Source organism: Poecilia formosa, unplaced genomic scaffold (genome assembly GCF_000485575.1).
Source record: "Poecilia formosa unplaced genomic scaffold, Poecilia_formosa-5.1.2 Scaffold371, whole genome shotgun sequence".
NCBI lineage: Eukaryota > Metazoa > Chordata > Actinopteri > Cyprinodontiformes > Poeciliidae > Poecilia > Poecilia formosa.
The window spans coordinates 340206-356151 of NW_006800310.1; the positions used below are offsets into that span (position 1 = coordinate 340206).

A 15946-nucleotide genomic window follows, 5' to 3' on the forward strand; every position below is an offset into this window, starting at 1 on the left:
CCCAGGCTGAGACCCACAAACACACACGCACACCGACTCATTAAAATCCAGCCAGAACAATGATTCCTCTGACCTGTGGAGGACTTTAACCTGTTGGACGTTCGGCACATTTTCCAAAAACCTCCTACTGTCAGTGGAAGGAGTTTTAAAATGAACCCACTGGATTAACCCCCGATGAGCTGCTGAGGCTAATTAGCTCCAAACTGCTTTCACTGTTAACAATACAGACAAAAAGAAGAGCTCTGATGGTCAAAGTGTGAGCAAACAAACATTAGCCTGACTGAAGTCTTCTAAATACAACAACATGCAACCAAATTTCTAAAAGTTATTTTGAATTTTGGGTTTGAAGCTTTTTAGCGACACTCATCAACTAAGGAATGAAACGAGTAATACCAGTATTAATAATAATTGCAGAATTAGTGAATTATGTGCATGTATCTTGACTAAGGATCTTCAAAAACTATAATCAATGATAAAAAAGTGTGTAACATTTAATTTATTGAGAAACTGGATAAAAGCATCAGGGGCAGAAGGGTAAAGGGATTTTTTTAATATTGAGTTGAAGGATAAACATCTATATTTTCTCAAAAATATATGTTGAAATTCAAATTGTAAAACTGATTTCATGATGCAAACAGCTTGTGGGACTGCGTGTTTGCAGTCCCACAGCATCTAAATGCTGCTGTATTTAGATGCATTTGAAATAGTGCAACAACCGCAGTAGCAACCCTTCAGCCCAAAGAGGGCAGCACTGAGTAAAAACTAAATTTACACAAAAAAGTCAAAATTTGCAAAGGAACATAAATATTGCACCTTAAATAATTAATTTACACAGCTTAACTTCAAAACAAAGTTTATTTAGTTAAACTATTTTCCACCGCTGTCCGGTGTGTGAAACAGCTCTATGCAGTTTGGGACATTTTCCGTTACAACTGAGCAACAGCTCTGTGTGAGTAGGGTTACCATAGCAACAAAACAAACGCAACAAGTTAAACATCCTTAAATATCCAAACATGCTCAGTTGCTGCTGTGAATTTTTATAAAGGGATTCTAGTAACTCTGTGTCCCTGAGTCTAGCCAATCAGTGGCCAGCATTTCAACATATTTATACTAGCCAATCAGTGGCCAGCATTTTGACTTATTTTCAGCCCAACTAGGCCAGAACTTTAAATCCAACTTTACTAAAGATAAACTCTTAATTTTTCCTTCCTATTGTCGCCAGCTGCATGCTCATCATCTTCGCTTTGCATCGACTCCATTGAAAATTAATTTTATTGTCTATTAAATCAAACCAGATATAAGCAGACTGATGTTTTCCAGGCTGGATGTTGCGTTTCTTCTCCCGCTTAAAGCAGTTTTTAATTATGAAGTGAAAATGAGGAGGAAGAGGTGCAGACACCACCAACGAAGTGGTGAATTATGGAGCAGGAAATGTATCTCTGTCTGAAACAGATGTTCGGTCTGGTTGTCTCTGGAAGGATGAAGAGTAAATCATGTAGTTAGACCAAACATCCAAGCTGCCAGCAGGGAAATAATTAAACCAACCAGATGGACGTTTAATAGAAACTTGGTGATATTCAGGTGGGAGACGAGATAAATGCATTTAATAGTAAGAAGAGATTTTCATCTAAACTGAAACTCAACCAAAGGCGAGAGGATGAAAGAAGAATCACTTTTTAAATCATTGTGTACCAAATTTATTGACTCTTTTAGTAACATTTGTTTAATTCAGTGATGAACATAATTAGACCTGACAGGTGGAAATATGAAAGGAAGAGACGGACGGACCGGTGGATGGATGGATGGATGGACGGGTGGATGGATGGATGGATGGACGGGTGGATGGATGGATGGATGGATGGATGGATGGATGGACGGGTGGATGGATGGATGGACGGACCGGTGGATGGATGGATGGACTGACAGATGGACGGACGGACGGACAGACGGATGGATGGACGGACGGATGGATGGATGGACGGGTGGATGGATGGATGGATGGACGGGTGGATGGATGGATGGATGGATAAATGGATGGACGGATAAATTGATGGACAGATTAATGGATGGATTCTTATATAATAACACTATGAATCAGGTTATTTTTTCTTATTCGTCTCCCTGAATTTGGACCCGTTTGATGGTTTTAACCCAGAAATCATTCAGCCTGTAAATAAAAGCAGCAAACTGCCGTCTGCAGACACATTTTTATTCCTGTGAAAGATGCTAAACTAAGACCAGCCTGTGAAAGAGCGCCTTTATTAGAAAGCAAAGGAACCGCCAGGGAGACGGCGACGCGGAGAGGTGAAGAACCGCGTGAATATCAATGAGCTGGACGGAGATAAAAGGGAGAGAAACGAGGAGATCTTCCCGTTTAAAACGCTCCAATCTGGGACACGATGGGAACTAATCCCTGATGACAGCGGCCCTGGAAACACGCTGCATACCGCCCAACCTGTTGGCGCCAACATGGAGGCGTCCGAGTCATCGCCAGCGCTGCCGCCTTAAAGCGCCGGTTCTGGTCCGAAGACGAGCCGGACAACCAACCTTCATTCTCAGAGTTTGGTAGTAACTAGTTACACTTACTTGAGTAACTTTTTAGAAAAGAAAATACTTTTAGGAGTATTTTTACTTTTACTCAAGTAATTTTCTACTTAGTAAAATTTCTGGATTTTGTTCCCACTGAATGAAAAACAAACCAGACACAGACCTGCAGTTTCTGTTAAAGTTTCTTAAGTTTTATTTTGAAAAAATTAAACTTTTTAAAATTTTATTTTGCCCGATTTTGTTATTTTTGTTACTTATATGAATTATTGTCATTTTGGTCCTGAAAATACCAAAGTTTCCTCTTAACTTTATATTTCAGTCCGTCTGATGACGTAATTTTTAAATATTAAATTATTGATAATTTGATCAGTTACTCAGTACTTGAGTAATTTTTTACCAAATACTTTTAGTCTTGAGTAATTTCTTTGGTGGCTACTTTTACTTGAGTAAAAATATTTTATAGTTCTATAATATAATAATTCCTGAATATTGATCCAGTGGCTGATTATTTCACTTATAAAATGACATTTCTCACCTGCTATAAGTGAAATAATCTGCCAATGGAACTAATAATTTTTCATCAATATTTTTTCATCTTTTTGAAGGTGATGTAAGTTTATATTCTCATTTCATTTCCATTATTTTTGTGGCAGTTTTACTCACTTTTTCACTCATCTTTTCCAAAATTAAGGAGCGTGGTGCTTTGCTGGGAAACAAGCTCGGCTCACCGTTTAATTTTTATGCACACAAACAACACACGACTTGTTTGACAATAATGACCAATTATCAAGACAGAATAATGCCAGACGTTTGCTAATGGCTACAAAAAACTACGGTTGAGATATTTAAACAGAGATATATGTGGATTAAAACTTTGTCTCGTTTTTGTTTTCAAACGTTATCGCCTCTGCATCCTGTGTGAATATTTGGTGCGTTTTATGCTTAAATTGCACATAACAATCATAATACTTCATCTTTTTGGTGTTTTTCCTCATAAAAACACATTATTTTTCCATTTTAAAAGGAACAAATGAACTTGCATGCCTTAAAAAAAACACACATTCACGAACCGCAGGTGTGTCACACCTGCTGTGCGAACCAAAAAAGAAGCGCAGAAGCATCGCAGCGGGCCACACCTCCTGCAGCGCCGCGCCGCAGTTAGCTCACCCTACTGCTAATTAGAAAAGAGCTGCTGGGACGTCTGATAATGTGCGGGAAGACGCCAGTGACGGCGGGTTGATGCAGGTGGTAATTTTCAGAGCGTCTCCACCCGGCCTGGACCAGCTCACTGCAGCAATCTGAGGCGATGCACGTTTTGGGAGATAGAAGAGCCAATAAGAGAAGACGTGAGCGTGGGAGACTGAATTAGGTTCAGCAGAGCAGCAGAGGTGTGTGTGATGTTACAGGCCTGCTGTTTGCCGATACACACCGTGTGTTTATGTTTCTGTGACAAAAGCAGGAACCTCCAGCTGCAGGGAAGCATGCAGAGGAAAACTGGAAGTCAGAAGGTGACTGATGGAGAGTGCTGATTCATATTCATTCACACACGCTGCAATGCAAAAACCCGCAGATTCTTATCCATCGCAGGCGCCAGCTGGATGCAAAACGAATACAAGCAGCTCAAACATCATGAACCAGGAGGATTTAGCTGCAGCTGCAGGAGGGACAAGGAGCGCTGCAGCTGGTTATCCAACTGGGGTCAAACTGGGATTAGAAACTCAAATTCTTAATAATGTTTTCAGAAAATATTGAGCCTCCAGTAAAACCGGTTTGACGGGAAAACGACTCTTCAAAAATCTTTAATCTGATGTCAGTAAGAGTTCAGGTTTCAAACACTTTTCTCACAGTTAAATTCAAGCTGTTTAAACTTTTCCAGCAACACTTTGGAGATAAAAACACTAAAGAATTCACTATTATATGATATAATTGATCAGTTTTTGGCCTTTTATTGGGGCAAAGTAAACTAAAATATAACAAAATTTCATGTTTTAAAATGTCGCCCTCTAGGTCTGACTGATGTGAGAACACAAATTTAATTTTAAAAAATCATGTAATTTTAATAACTTTAACATATAAAATATAAGATGATAAATCAATCATTGAGTCAGAAGGAATAATAAATATTCGTTACACTGAAACAATCCAAACAAATCCTGTTAAGATAAATGAAATGCTTAAACACAATATGCAAAGAACGTTACAAAATAATCTAAGTATTCTCACCAGGGTTTCTAGTATTTAGGAAATGGAAATAATTTTGGTGGTTGTACCCGACGTAAAACAGGAAAAGTTTAATCTGATTTAACTTCAGACAGCAAGGCAAAAATCTGTATATTATCAACCTTTTCTTTGTTTTCTGTGAACTCAGTGGAGGCGCAGGGAGAAACGCTTTTCCTAAAGTCAACTACAGAGTTTAAAAATCTGATTTTACAGTGTTTGTGATGAAACATTAAAAAATAAAAAAACTACTGAGCATCAGGAGCCGATTATAAGCAGATACATTGTTGCTGCTTTTGTTGAAAATACTCTAATTCACAATTCAGTGGGAATTTAATATAATCTGAATATAATTCACTATTTATGTTTATTCTAAATTTTTCCTTTAGGATTAATAGATATTTTGTGAAAAACTCAACTTAGTCTCATTTGTTCCAGTTGAAGTAAGTAGAGTGATTAGCTGTTTACATTTGTTGTGGTAGGACAAAAAGGATTGATTAGCTGCGTTTCCATTACAAATGTGTGCAAAACTTTGATTTCTGATAATATATAAAAAAAACTATTTCACAATTACTGTTTTCATTTAATACAAAAAAACAATTAAATTCATACGTGAATAAAATTGTTCACGTGATAATTAAAAACAGTATTCCTCCTATCACTTCTTCTTTGTCGTTTCCAACAGTAGTAACATCTTGTTAATTACAACTCGTGATTTGAAAAAAAATCCCCCCCGCACCCCTTGCAAGATCGGCGTGCTTCCATTAAGCAAATTTATTTTTGAAATGTCAAATTGCTCTATTTTAAGGTTAATGGAAACATGGCTACTGGTGCAAGTCTGCTTTTATTTTCTCTGTTGTGTTTAATTCATTTATTCAGACTTCAAAACACTAAAATGATTCTTCATTAAATAACTTCCTAATTAAGAAACCTGAATTTTTCTGCTCCATTTTTTAGTTTTATTCTGTTCTCTCAACATCTCCTTTCCTGAGTCGAAATATCAGACAGAGCTAATTTCAACTTCTTAAAGGGAAACGGGTGAAGTTAGCAGAAATCCTGTATTTGCTGATGAGCACAGAGAGGAGAGGAAGCAGAGGAGGAGACGGTCGATGAAAAAGTTCGTTAAAGATCCTCTGCTTCACGAGGAAAATCAGAGGGTGGAGAAAGTGTCAAACCATTAAAACTGAAAAGCAGAAAACTGCTGGAAAACATTTAGGAAATTATTAAAAAGTAAAAAACTACAACACATACAAGACAGCAATATGAAGAGAAAGATGAAGATGATTTTGCTAAATGTTTTCTCTTTTTTGAGGCTGTTTATCATTTTCCTGGAAACGAAGACCTCATGCAACGGAAGCAGAAAATAAAGAAATGATGTTTCTGGAAGAAGTTTGGAAAGATGGAGGTGAGGAAACTATGAACCGATCCGATTCCCATCAGCCGCTGCCAACATTCATTTCAGGCTGCAGCGAAGCCAAGACGACCATCTCTTTAGTAAGCAGGAGTCAGAGCTGCAATATTGAGACGATTTGGTTTGGAATATAAAGCGATATGGACTCAGAGCGCCACAGGCTGTTTTAATATACGGTTTCCCCCTCAGTTCTCCTCCAAACCCGACAATAGCTGGATATTAGTTTCCTGCTCAGGAGTTCAGACGCTGCATCATTAATGCACTTTGTTATCCACCATGGAGGCAACATCAAGCACCACAGTAACTGGCTTTCTCATTACTCTCTTTATCTGCCTTATTCATACAACTCAGTAGTTTTATCATTTTGATTGTCTTTTTCAACAGAGTAATAAGAAAATGTTAAAATTTCCAAGGTTTTTATGAAAATATGAACAAAATATGAACTCCAAGAAGAATCGACACAACTGTTAGTTATTCACTCCAATAATCTGACCAGCAGACCACCAACCGCGTTCAATAACTTATCTAAAATAAGTAAAATTAAGTTTCAGACATTTTCTGTTTATAGAACCACAAGGATGATAGAAATGGTGGACATATTAAGGCCTACGGTTTTTAATTTATGCTTTTATCCCCTTACCAATTAATATTTTTCTGAACATATTTCAGTTATTCTGTCCTAGAAAAGAAATATTATTAATAGGATTATTTTAGTTATATTTACAGAACATTTGGTAATGGTAATAGAAGAAAAAAAGGAAAAAGGAGAAAAGAAAAAAGGAAATAAAAGGAAAGAAGGAAAAAGGTTAAAAGCATCTAATTTCATTCAGAATGCTAAGAGAGGGCCTGTTAGCAGATTTTAGCTTGAAAACTAAAAAAACTGACAGAATTTATTGGCGATCACAAAGTAAATGAAAGAGTGAAGCTACTGTTGGTTCAGTGTCAGAGGTTACTAGTTTTAATATGAGAAAATAGAAAAATAAATCTTAGTTTTCATAATAGATGTATAATAAACCATCATTTCACATCGTTTTGCATTAAATCTGTGAACTAGTCAGGAAACACCATGAAACAACTTCATTTCTGTTTCCAACCAAAAACTCTAATTCTGGTGGGTCAGAACTACATCTGTTCAGTCTGTAGCTGCCCTGTTATAATAAAACACAGAGGCTGTAAATATTCCTCGCTGTATTGACTGAATGGGAGAGAGACAAATTGCTTTGAACTTTTCAACTGTGGGCGCGTTAACCGACCCGTGGGGAGGCAGACGCGGGGAATTGGTCATTTTCTCCAGCTTCTATCTGATCCATCGTCCTGAGAGGTGAACGGCAGTTCCTCCTCTCTCAAAATCCAATTACTGAAGTTTTTGGAAGTGAAAGTTGCTCTTCTACGTTGCTCTCTCATTTACCACAGCAAAGTTTATGTTCTTCTAGCATTCAGTACTTATTGCATTTATGTAATCCTGAGAAATATATTAAAGAGTAAAACTTTTTTTAGCCAAAGTTTCTTTAAGTTTTTCTTTTAAAGCACCAAGACTTTCTTGTAATCTTTTAAAGTGGTCAGATCAATAGTTCCCCAGACTATCTGAAAGGACTTTAAACGTTTTCTTTGGACTTTAGCAGCAAAAGGAGCTCTATAAACTACAATAAGCTGCAGTACCACAGTGTGCACACAAAAAAGGAGCAGCTGCTTTAATAGCTGAGAAAATAGGCCTGCAGAGTCAAATCTGACATTAAGGTCACTTTTATCAGTCATTAGCTGAGTTTCCATTACAAATATGGAAGAAACTTTATTATTATTTCGCTAATGTTGAAATAAAACGTGATTTTACAATTTCTATTAAATAAGGAACGCAATTAAAATCACAGCTCATTAAAAAAAACCTCGTCCTCCGACCACTTCCTGTCGGTTTCTTTGTCATTTCCGCCAGTAGCAACATTCGATTGTTGATCACGACTCTTTAGATGCGAAAAAAGTGTTTCCATCACAGTTTTGCAAAATTGGATAATTTTAATAAAGCTGAAAAACTACCTAATCCTGGCTCAAAAGCTTTTTCGCAATTGACTGTTTACATAAAACCAATTTATTTTCGTAATTTTGATTTGTGCAATTACATGAGGATGTTTATACAAAAAATTAGCTGAATGAGCTGAAATTTCTAAAATCAATGTAGCTCAATTCAAAAAATAAACCTGGTTTGATTCTCCTTACTTCCAAATAAAACCTGAAATTAAGTCTCAGTTTCCTCTCTACATCCCATAAATACAGCCTTCAATATTTATGGACTATTGCAGGAAAACCTGAGACAATATTCCATTAAAATCAGCAGAACATTACATTTCTGAAACATTTTTTACTGTTAGTCTGATCCAATTTCCTAATTTCCTTAGAAACAGAAATCAAAAAGCTCAAAATAATTAATTTGCATGAAATTAGTGGAGGATTAAAGTTGTTTGTACATATTTGACCAAACTTGTGAAGCTGTTGTTTCTAAGTGTGTTGTGCTGATGCAGACTTATTAAATAAATTTGTATTTCAGTATGTTTAAGTCTGTGTTTAAAAAAGAAATGTTTTAAGTCAGTTCAGTTGTTTTTCCGTATCGGGTCGGCCGATCGGTGCGTCCTCATTCTGAAACTCTGCAGCTTCATCTGGTATTTTTCCAGGTAATTTCCAGGATTTTATGGGACTATAAGAACATTCCTGACTGAATTTCAGACAGCAAAACACTATAACTTCAGTTTTTACAAAAAGAATCTTCGTTTTTGCTAAATTTAATTTTACACTGCAGGGAGAAGAGAGTAAAGTAGTGAGCAGGAGGATTGTGACATGATTAAATATCAGCAGAAAAGCCTGAAACTACAATCCAATGCGATGGCCGACTGAATCGCTGTGTGACTTAATAAAAAGCATCTGCAGCCTGAATACGTGTTTCATCACAGCTCCAATAGGTGTTCTCATTTAATTTACTTTTCATCACCTTTCCCTCCGTCAGCGTCGTGGAACCTCACCTCTCCTCATATATTTCTACTCTCTTCCCAGTTTTCACCCTGTCGAACTTTCACACCTATTCACTTTAAATTTAGCTCCTCTCGCTCCTGTTCTTCCTTTCAGTCTCTCACCTTTTCATCGTTTCGCTTTGTGAATCAACCACTTCTTCCTGTTATTATAAAGTCTGAAATTGTTTTTTACGCCTTACAGTCCAATAAACATCAAGTAATTTGTTTTAGCATAGTAGGTTCAGCCTGAAGAAGGCAAACTACGTTTATACATTTATAAGGACAACCAGGAAGTGGACTACAGGGCAGGGCATTCTGGGTAAATACAACCAAAACTAACGTGTTAGCCTAGTGTTAGCGGGACAAATAGCTTGTGTTTGTTTTTCATATCCTCCAACCACTAAAATCTGATGTCACTCCATTTTTGTTCACATTTTGTGAAACAGGAAGTCGCGCTCAGCTTCTTTTTTGTGTCATTTCCTCCAGTGGTTCTTGGTGCAGCGCCCCCACAGGCCAGGAGGGGAACAGGTTGCTCTAATAGTTTGGTTGGTTTGAGAAGCTGAAAATATAACAAAGATTGAATCTATCAGACTATCCGGTGTGCAAATAGCCGTGGTGCACAGCAGGAAGATGAAGATAACCATCAGGGGTCACTTTAACCAAATACTTTTTGTCTTTTCTCATTTTATTTAAACTATGATGGAAAATCTGAAGGCTGTCCCTCAATTCAATGCACAGACATTTTCAAGTTAAACCAACTGAAAACTTGGATCACACCGGGTCACCAACAGGAGAATAATCCCAAACACAGCAGCTAATCTACAGAAAAATGGCCGATAAATAAAAGAATAATAGCGTTGCTATGGTCTAGTCAAAGTCCAGACCTCCACAATATGGGGCAACTAATGTCTGCAACAGTGAATAAAGTGGAACAACATTAGAAAAGTGCAGAAAACCACTCCTGATTACGTGTTTTTAAATGTTTGTTAATGTTAAAGTTCTTCTTCGCTCCGTTTGGCTGTTTATGGAGAACGGCTCCAAAAAGCTCGGTTTAAATCAGAACCACATTCCTGCCTCTTTATGCCCAGACATGGATGAAAACTAATTTCCTGCACAGTCGACTGCCAACGACTTCCCTTTCTGTGGAAGCGGAGGAATGTTTCCCAGGAGGTCGTAACCTCAGGAAGGGGGCGTGGGGGGGTCACGTTTGCTGTCAGTTACAGCAAATTTTATGGTCCAGGGACGACGATGAAAGGCTTTAAGTGTGTAATGTTAATTCTCTGCTTAAACAACACTGGAGCTCGACTTCTAGCGCCAAACAGCCGTAATATAAATAACTTTAAATCAACAATCATCAGATCTGGGTCAGTTGATCAGTTTTTGTCCCGTTAATAAAATCTGAATGTTTCCTGGGAAAAAACTTTGATTTCTAATAAACATTAGCTGCTGTTTGTTTTTTAAATTAATTCATTTTGGTGCTAATTAGTTCACTGATTTATAAACTAACAAAAGAAAGAATTTTAGAAATGGGAATTTAGTGATAACGTGTGCAGAATCAGATGCCTGACTTTTTATGCAGACCTGTGAAAATGCTAGCTGCATTTTCTTTAAAATGTACGCTAATGTAAAAAATAATAATAATTTGCAATTACGGTGTTTCCATTAAATAACATAATTCAAATCACATGAATCAGTTTAAATAATTAAAAAACATGGCATTCCATGAAACGCCAACCACTTCCTGTCGTCTTCTTGCCAGTGGTAAGATCTGGTTGTTGATCATGCGACTCGTAAAATGTGAAAAAAAAAATCCTTTGCAGTTTTATGAAATAAAATTTGATACGACCAAAAACACCACCTCATCCTAGCACAAAACGTTTTTTAATCAAGTTTCTTCAAAATTGCTTCCTTTAAGAAAATTTATTTATTTTTAAAAGGTCAAATTGTGCAATTATATATGGTGAATAGAAACACAGTAGAAATCAATAGAACCAAGGATTAAAGCATGTATACATGTGTTTCTCTACATTAGTCCTCTAATCCTGGAAATGCTCTTCAGACGATGGAAGGCTGAATTGGTAACTGACTTTATGTGTCTCTGAAGGTTCAGGTCAGATTTCAAAAATGCTAAAGTTCAGACAGCTTAGAAAGAGAGAAAAGAACACAGGCAGATATTTTAGCTGAAAACTCAAGATCTTCTTATGTCGTGAAGTCCTAATTTGAGCTGTTAATGAAAGAATGGGGTAAAAATATATAAATAAAGCATCAGAGTTATGAATGTTTTGCCCTTAAAGCTCATCTATAAAAGTCTTTGATGTCCTTACTGGGTTAATATGAAACATATATAGTATTTAGCATATGGGAGGTTTTTGCTTCTAAAAACTTTTCTCCTAACACAGCCACTCTAGTCTTATCTGTCGGACCCTGCAAACTTTAAAATCCCCCCATCGGGTAGCAAAGATGGGCGATCTTAAAGGAGTTGAAAGAGTTCGGCTGATTATCAGTCGTTTCCAGCGGTTCCGCCTCATCTCTATCGAGCTCTTCAGCATCTTTTATCTCATCGATTCACTTCTGCTGCTGCCGACATTCACCGTTTTGACTCAATACTCCAAACCAGATAAGGAAGAAAAACGGAGAGACACATTCCTGGTTTCCACTGAAATGGTTCCAGAGTCTCAGGCTGAACTTGTCGGGTTTTAACCACCTCAGCCTCGGATGCAGGCTGGGAAAACTGGTGCAAAAAACAGCTATGGTGCAGAAAATGTCCAGACAGAACTAAAAATAAAATACAGTTTTATGAAAAAGTATCAACCAAAGATTGATAAATTGCTGAAATTACTCTTTGGCCAATCACAACAGCACATTTTGCAAAAAGAAATATGGTAAAACAATATATTGGACATGGATTTCCAACATAAAACTTAATTTTTAAAGCAAATAAATAAAAACGGATAAAAACCCAGATGGGAGGAGAAGAAAAAAAACAGCTTGAAGTGACATTTAAAGATAAAAGTAAAAATGTTTTTCAAGTCTAAAGCTTGAAGTTAAACTTTTAAGCTCAATTTGATAAAGATAAAAGTTTAACCAGGAATTTTCTAGAAACGTAAAGTTTTAAGGTTGAGTGTAATGGCTGATGTTAAAAGTTAAAAGCTAAAATCTCAGAAAGAAAACATGAAGTGGAAGATTAAAGTTTAAATTAATGTAGAGATTACCAAAACTCAAAGCTTAACATTTAATATCAGCATGAAAAAAATGTTTCAGTTTAAAGTTTAAATTTAAGCCTAAAGTTAAAGTAAAATTAGTTATGAATAAGTTAGTTAAAAAAATATGTTAAATTAATTAATTAAGTTTTAAAAGTAAAAAACATAATTCAACAAATTTAATGTTGGGCATAAAGTCAATCATAGTCCAAATAATTAAACATTTTTATGGAGAATAAAACCACAAAGTTAAACTTTAAGTTAAAGGAACTAAAAGTCAAGATTTACTAAATATTTTCCAACATTTGTTATGTAGTTTAACAAACACAATATGTATTCACACCATCATGAACAGGGAGGCAACTAATGATTGTTTGAGAAAGCGATTATTCTGATAAATGATTCATCTTCACAGACTTAATCGATTATTCTGCTGATTAATCGATTAATTTGATAAAAGAAAATTGGCACATTCTAACTGAAGTATTCAGACTCAAAACATTTTTTCAGTTACTGAAATAATTAACTAAACCACAGAGAATCTGATTAATGATAATGACTCAGAATTCGGTTTTTCCCGTATTTAGCAGGAAGAGCATGTCCACTGTCCAGAGCCAGGTGGCTGTATGACGAATCGTTTCCAAATTAAAGACGCAAAGTGACAGTCGTCAAGCCGACTGCAGTCTGTCCGCCGATCCAGCTGCCATTTCTTATCGCAGATGCTGCCCGACAGCCGGGGACGCAGATAAGACGAGACGAATGGCAACAAATGGAAAGATGGAGAAAGACAGACAGAATAAAGGACAAACCAGGAGATAGGAGGATGTTATCCGATGCAACGACACGGTTCTGATTCTGTTTCATCTTCAGTTCAGCAGCTGCAGGAGGTTGGAGGGAAAACTGCCAAGTAATCATTTAAATGAATGAAATTAAACATGCGCTGTTTTATTTTGGAGCATCAGGGTAAGTGGGGTGGAGAGTTCGTGTTTTTTCCTTCATTTTCAGTCCAGAGCTTTCCAGAAAAGTAATGAAAACGTCTCAACACTGCCACTGGTTCTACGTCTGCAGCAGAACCAGCAGCAGACGGGTCCATTCATCACGGCAGAGTGCTGAGGTCACCAGCAGGGGGCTAATTACCCCGATACCTCCCCACCGAAATAACACCTCTAAGATGGAGGGAAGCTTTTCTTTACCTCCACTTCACTCTGGGTTCGGTTTTCCTCTCATTTCTGTTGGTTCCTTAATGTTTCTCTTGAATCTTCTTCTTTTATTGCCTATTTGCAGTCATTTACCCATAATGGTTCCTCTGCGCCTCTGGTGGGTTGTTTATTATTCTCAGTCAAACTGGGCCTTCTTATTCTGATACTTTGTTTTGTGATCATTTAGCTACTGATTTGATTTAAGTTGTGGTAATTTCACTTCATGTTTACAGTTTATTCTGTTTTTAATACTTTTCAGGGAGGAAGCACTTAATTTTGATGCTTTTGTTGAATCACCAAAATGATTTCTGTTTGCTAAAAGCCAGAAAACCTAAAAGAACATATTTTAAAGAGTTTTAGATTTGAGATACTAGCTCCAGAAATGAAAGTGTTGGACCCAGTAGAGAACTGGGAACTGGTTCTTTTGCAGAGCGGCTGTTCAGAGCATGTCGGTGCAGGACTCATCGGTCTCAGCAGCATCTTCAAGGTCTCCGGATTTAGTTCTGGAGTCAATTTGGACCAGAATTTGTCTCGTTCCTGAGCACTATAATGGTTGGACATTCCCATCATATCTGTACTGGGTATAATGGTTCATCAAGCATCTGTTACCTTAAACACGTCAGTTAACCAATTAGAAGTTTGTGGAGGGAAACTAAAACATCTGACCAAAGTCAAAGTTTAAAAGATATCAACCAAATGCATGTAAACTGATGAATTCAAAGAAAGCAACCAAAAAATAAATCTTTGAATATGTTCTAGTTACGTTTCCTGGCTTTTAGAAAGTAAAACAAGAAAAGAAGGTGTATGTAAACTTCTGGCTTCAGCTGTAACATAAGTTGGAAGGCTGACATCATTCCCAAAGTGTTCCGTTGGAAAGGATACGGAAAAATGTCAGTTTATTTGTAGACAATGTCATGATGTTCAACAATAATTTGCTCATTCTGCAACAGTAGCGATTTTATCAATTTGATTTTTATCATCGTGAGAGATCATGACATCATCAGCATAAAGGGGTCGAATATTTCATATTTATGGATGTCGATAATTAAGTTTGTAGTTAAAACGAGACAAAATGTGGAAAACTTCATGTTTTCTTTTCCATTTTACTGCATAAACATAATAAATGATGACTGTTTGTGGATTGTAAGCAGAAATAAAGCGTTTCTGAGGCGACGTCTGAATATGATTTATTGTAAATCAGAGCTGATGGTGTGTGTGTGGGAGTCCCACAGTTTGGGGTGTGTCTGGTGTTGGATTTCCACTCTGTAGTCTGAAAACATTTGGCTGCCATAATGAGGTTGTGTCTGTAAAAGCCTGAGCTTTACGAAGCGCAGCGAGAGAAAAACTCAACAGCAGAGACGATAAAGGAAAGGAAAAACTCCAGAATCCCCGGAGTTCCTGCCCTCCTCCATCTTTATCCCTCCATCCTCACTCAGTGTGCCAACATGCTCCTCTTCCTCGCTCCTCCGCCCCCCTCCTAATCGCTCCTCTTCCCCCTCATCTTTCTCCTCGCTGAAACATAAAACCCGGGTAATCCTCATGATCCTGGAGGGGAGGGGACGAGACACGAGTCAGAACCTCCCAAAAAGGAGAGAAGAGTGATGCAGGGAGGAAGAGATGTCGCCTTACAAACAAGTTTTACGATGCATTTAGAGGTGATTAGACACGGGACGCTTCATGAACCCGAAACAGACCAACACAGCAGAAGAAGTCACTGATTTATTGCAAAACTCGATGAATAAGCACTTTCATGCAAGTCATAAACCAGCTATTATTTTAATTGGTGAATGTTTTTTTTTTTTACATCTTTGATGCTTTTTAAACGCTCAGATTTTCTCTGTACTTTGTAGAAATAAAACAAAGGAAGTGAAAAGAAAACTGTGAATTTGTGAGATGAAGTTTGAGATCAAAATAACAGGAATATGCCAACATTAACCTGCTGAGGCACTGGTTTCCAACCAAACTCTTTGAGCAACCTGTTCCCCTCCTGGCCTGTGGGGGAACAGAGGCTTCTCTACACTAGAGGCGCTGCACCAAGAACCACTGAAGGAAATGGCAGAAAACCTCTGAAGACACTGAGAGCAACTTCCTTCTTCACCAGATGGAAACAAGATGGATTTCAGCAGTTGGAGGATTTCTATTTGGTCTAAAGACCAAGAGTTATTATTTCTGCTGCTAGCGCTAGGCTAGCATGTTAGCTTTGACTGTATCTACCCAGAATGCCCTGCATTGTAGTCCACTTTCTGCTTTCGGAGCGGTGTCAGGTCCAGTGGTAAATGGACTGAACTTATGTAGCACTTTATCCAATCATTTTTGACCACTCAAAGCGTTTACACTAGAGCAGTGGTTCCCAAACTTTTTCTCCTGGGCCCCCCA

The 15946-nt window shown here is 37.4% G+C and overlaps 1 protein-coding gene across 3 annotated transcripts in view; it reads right to left on the reverse strand.

Annotated features, from left to right (window-relative positions):
• The window catches only part of LOC103154055 (plexin-B2-like), a 119594-nt gene that overhangs the window by 25743 nt on the left and 77905 nt on the right, over positions 1–15946 (reverse strand). The window lies entirely within an intron of this gene.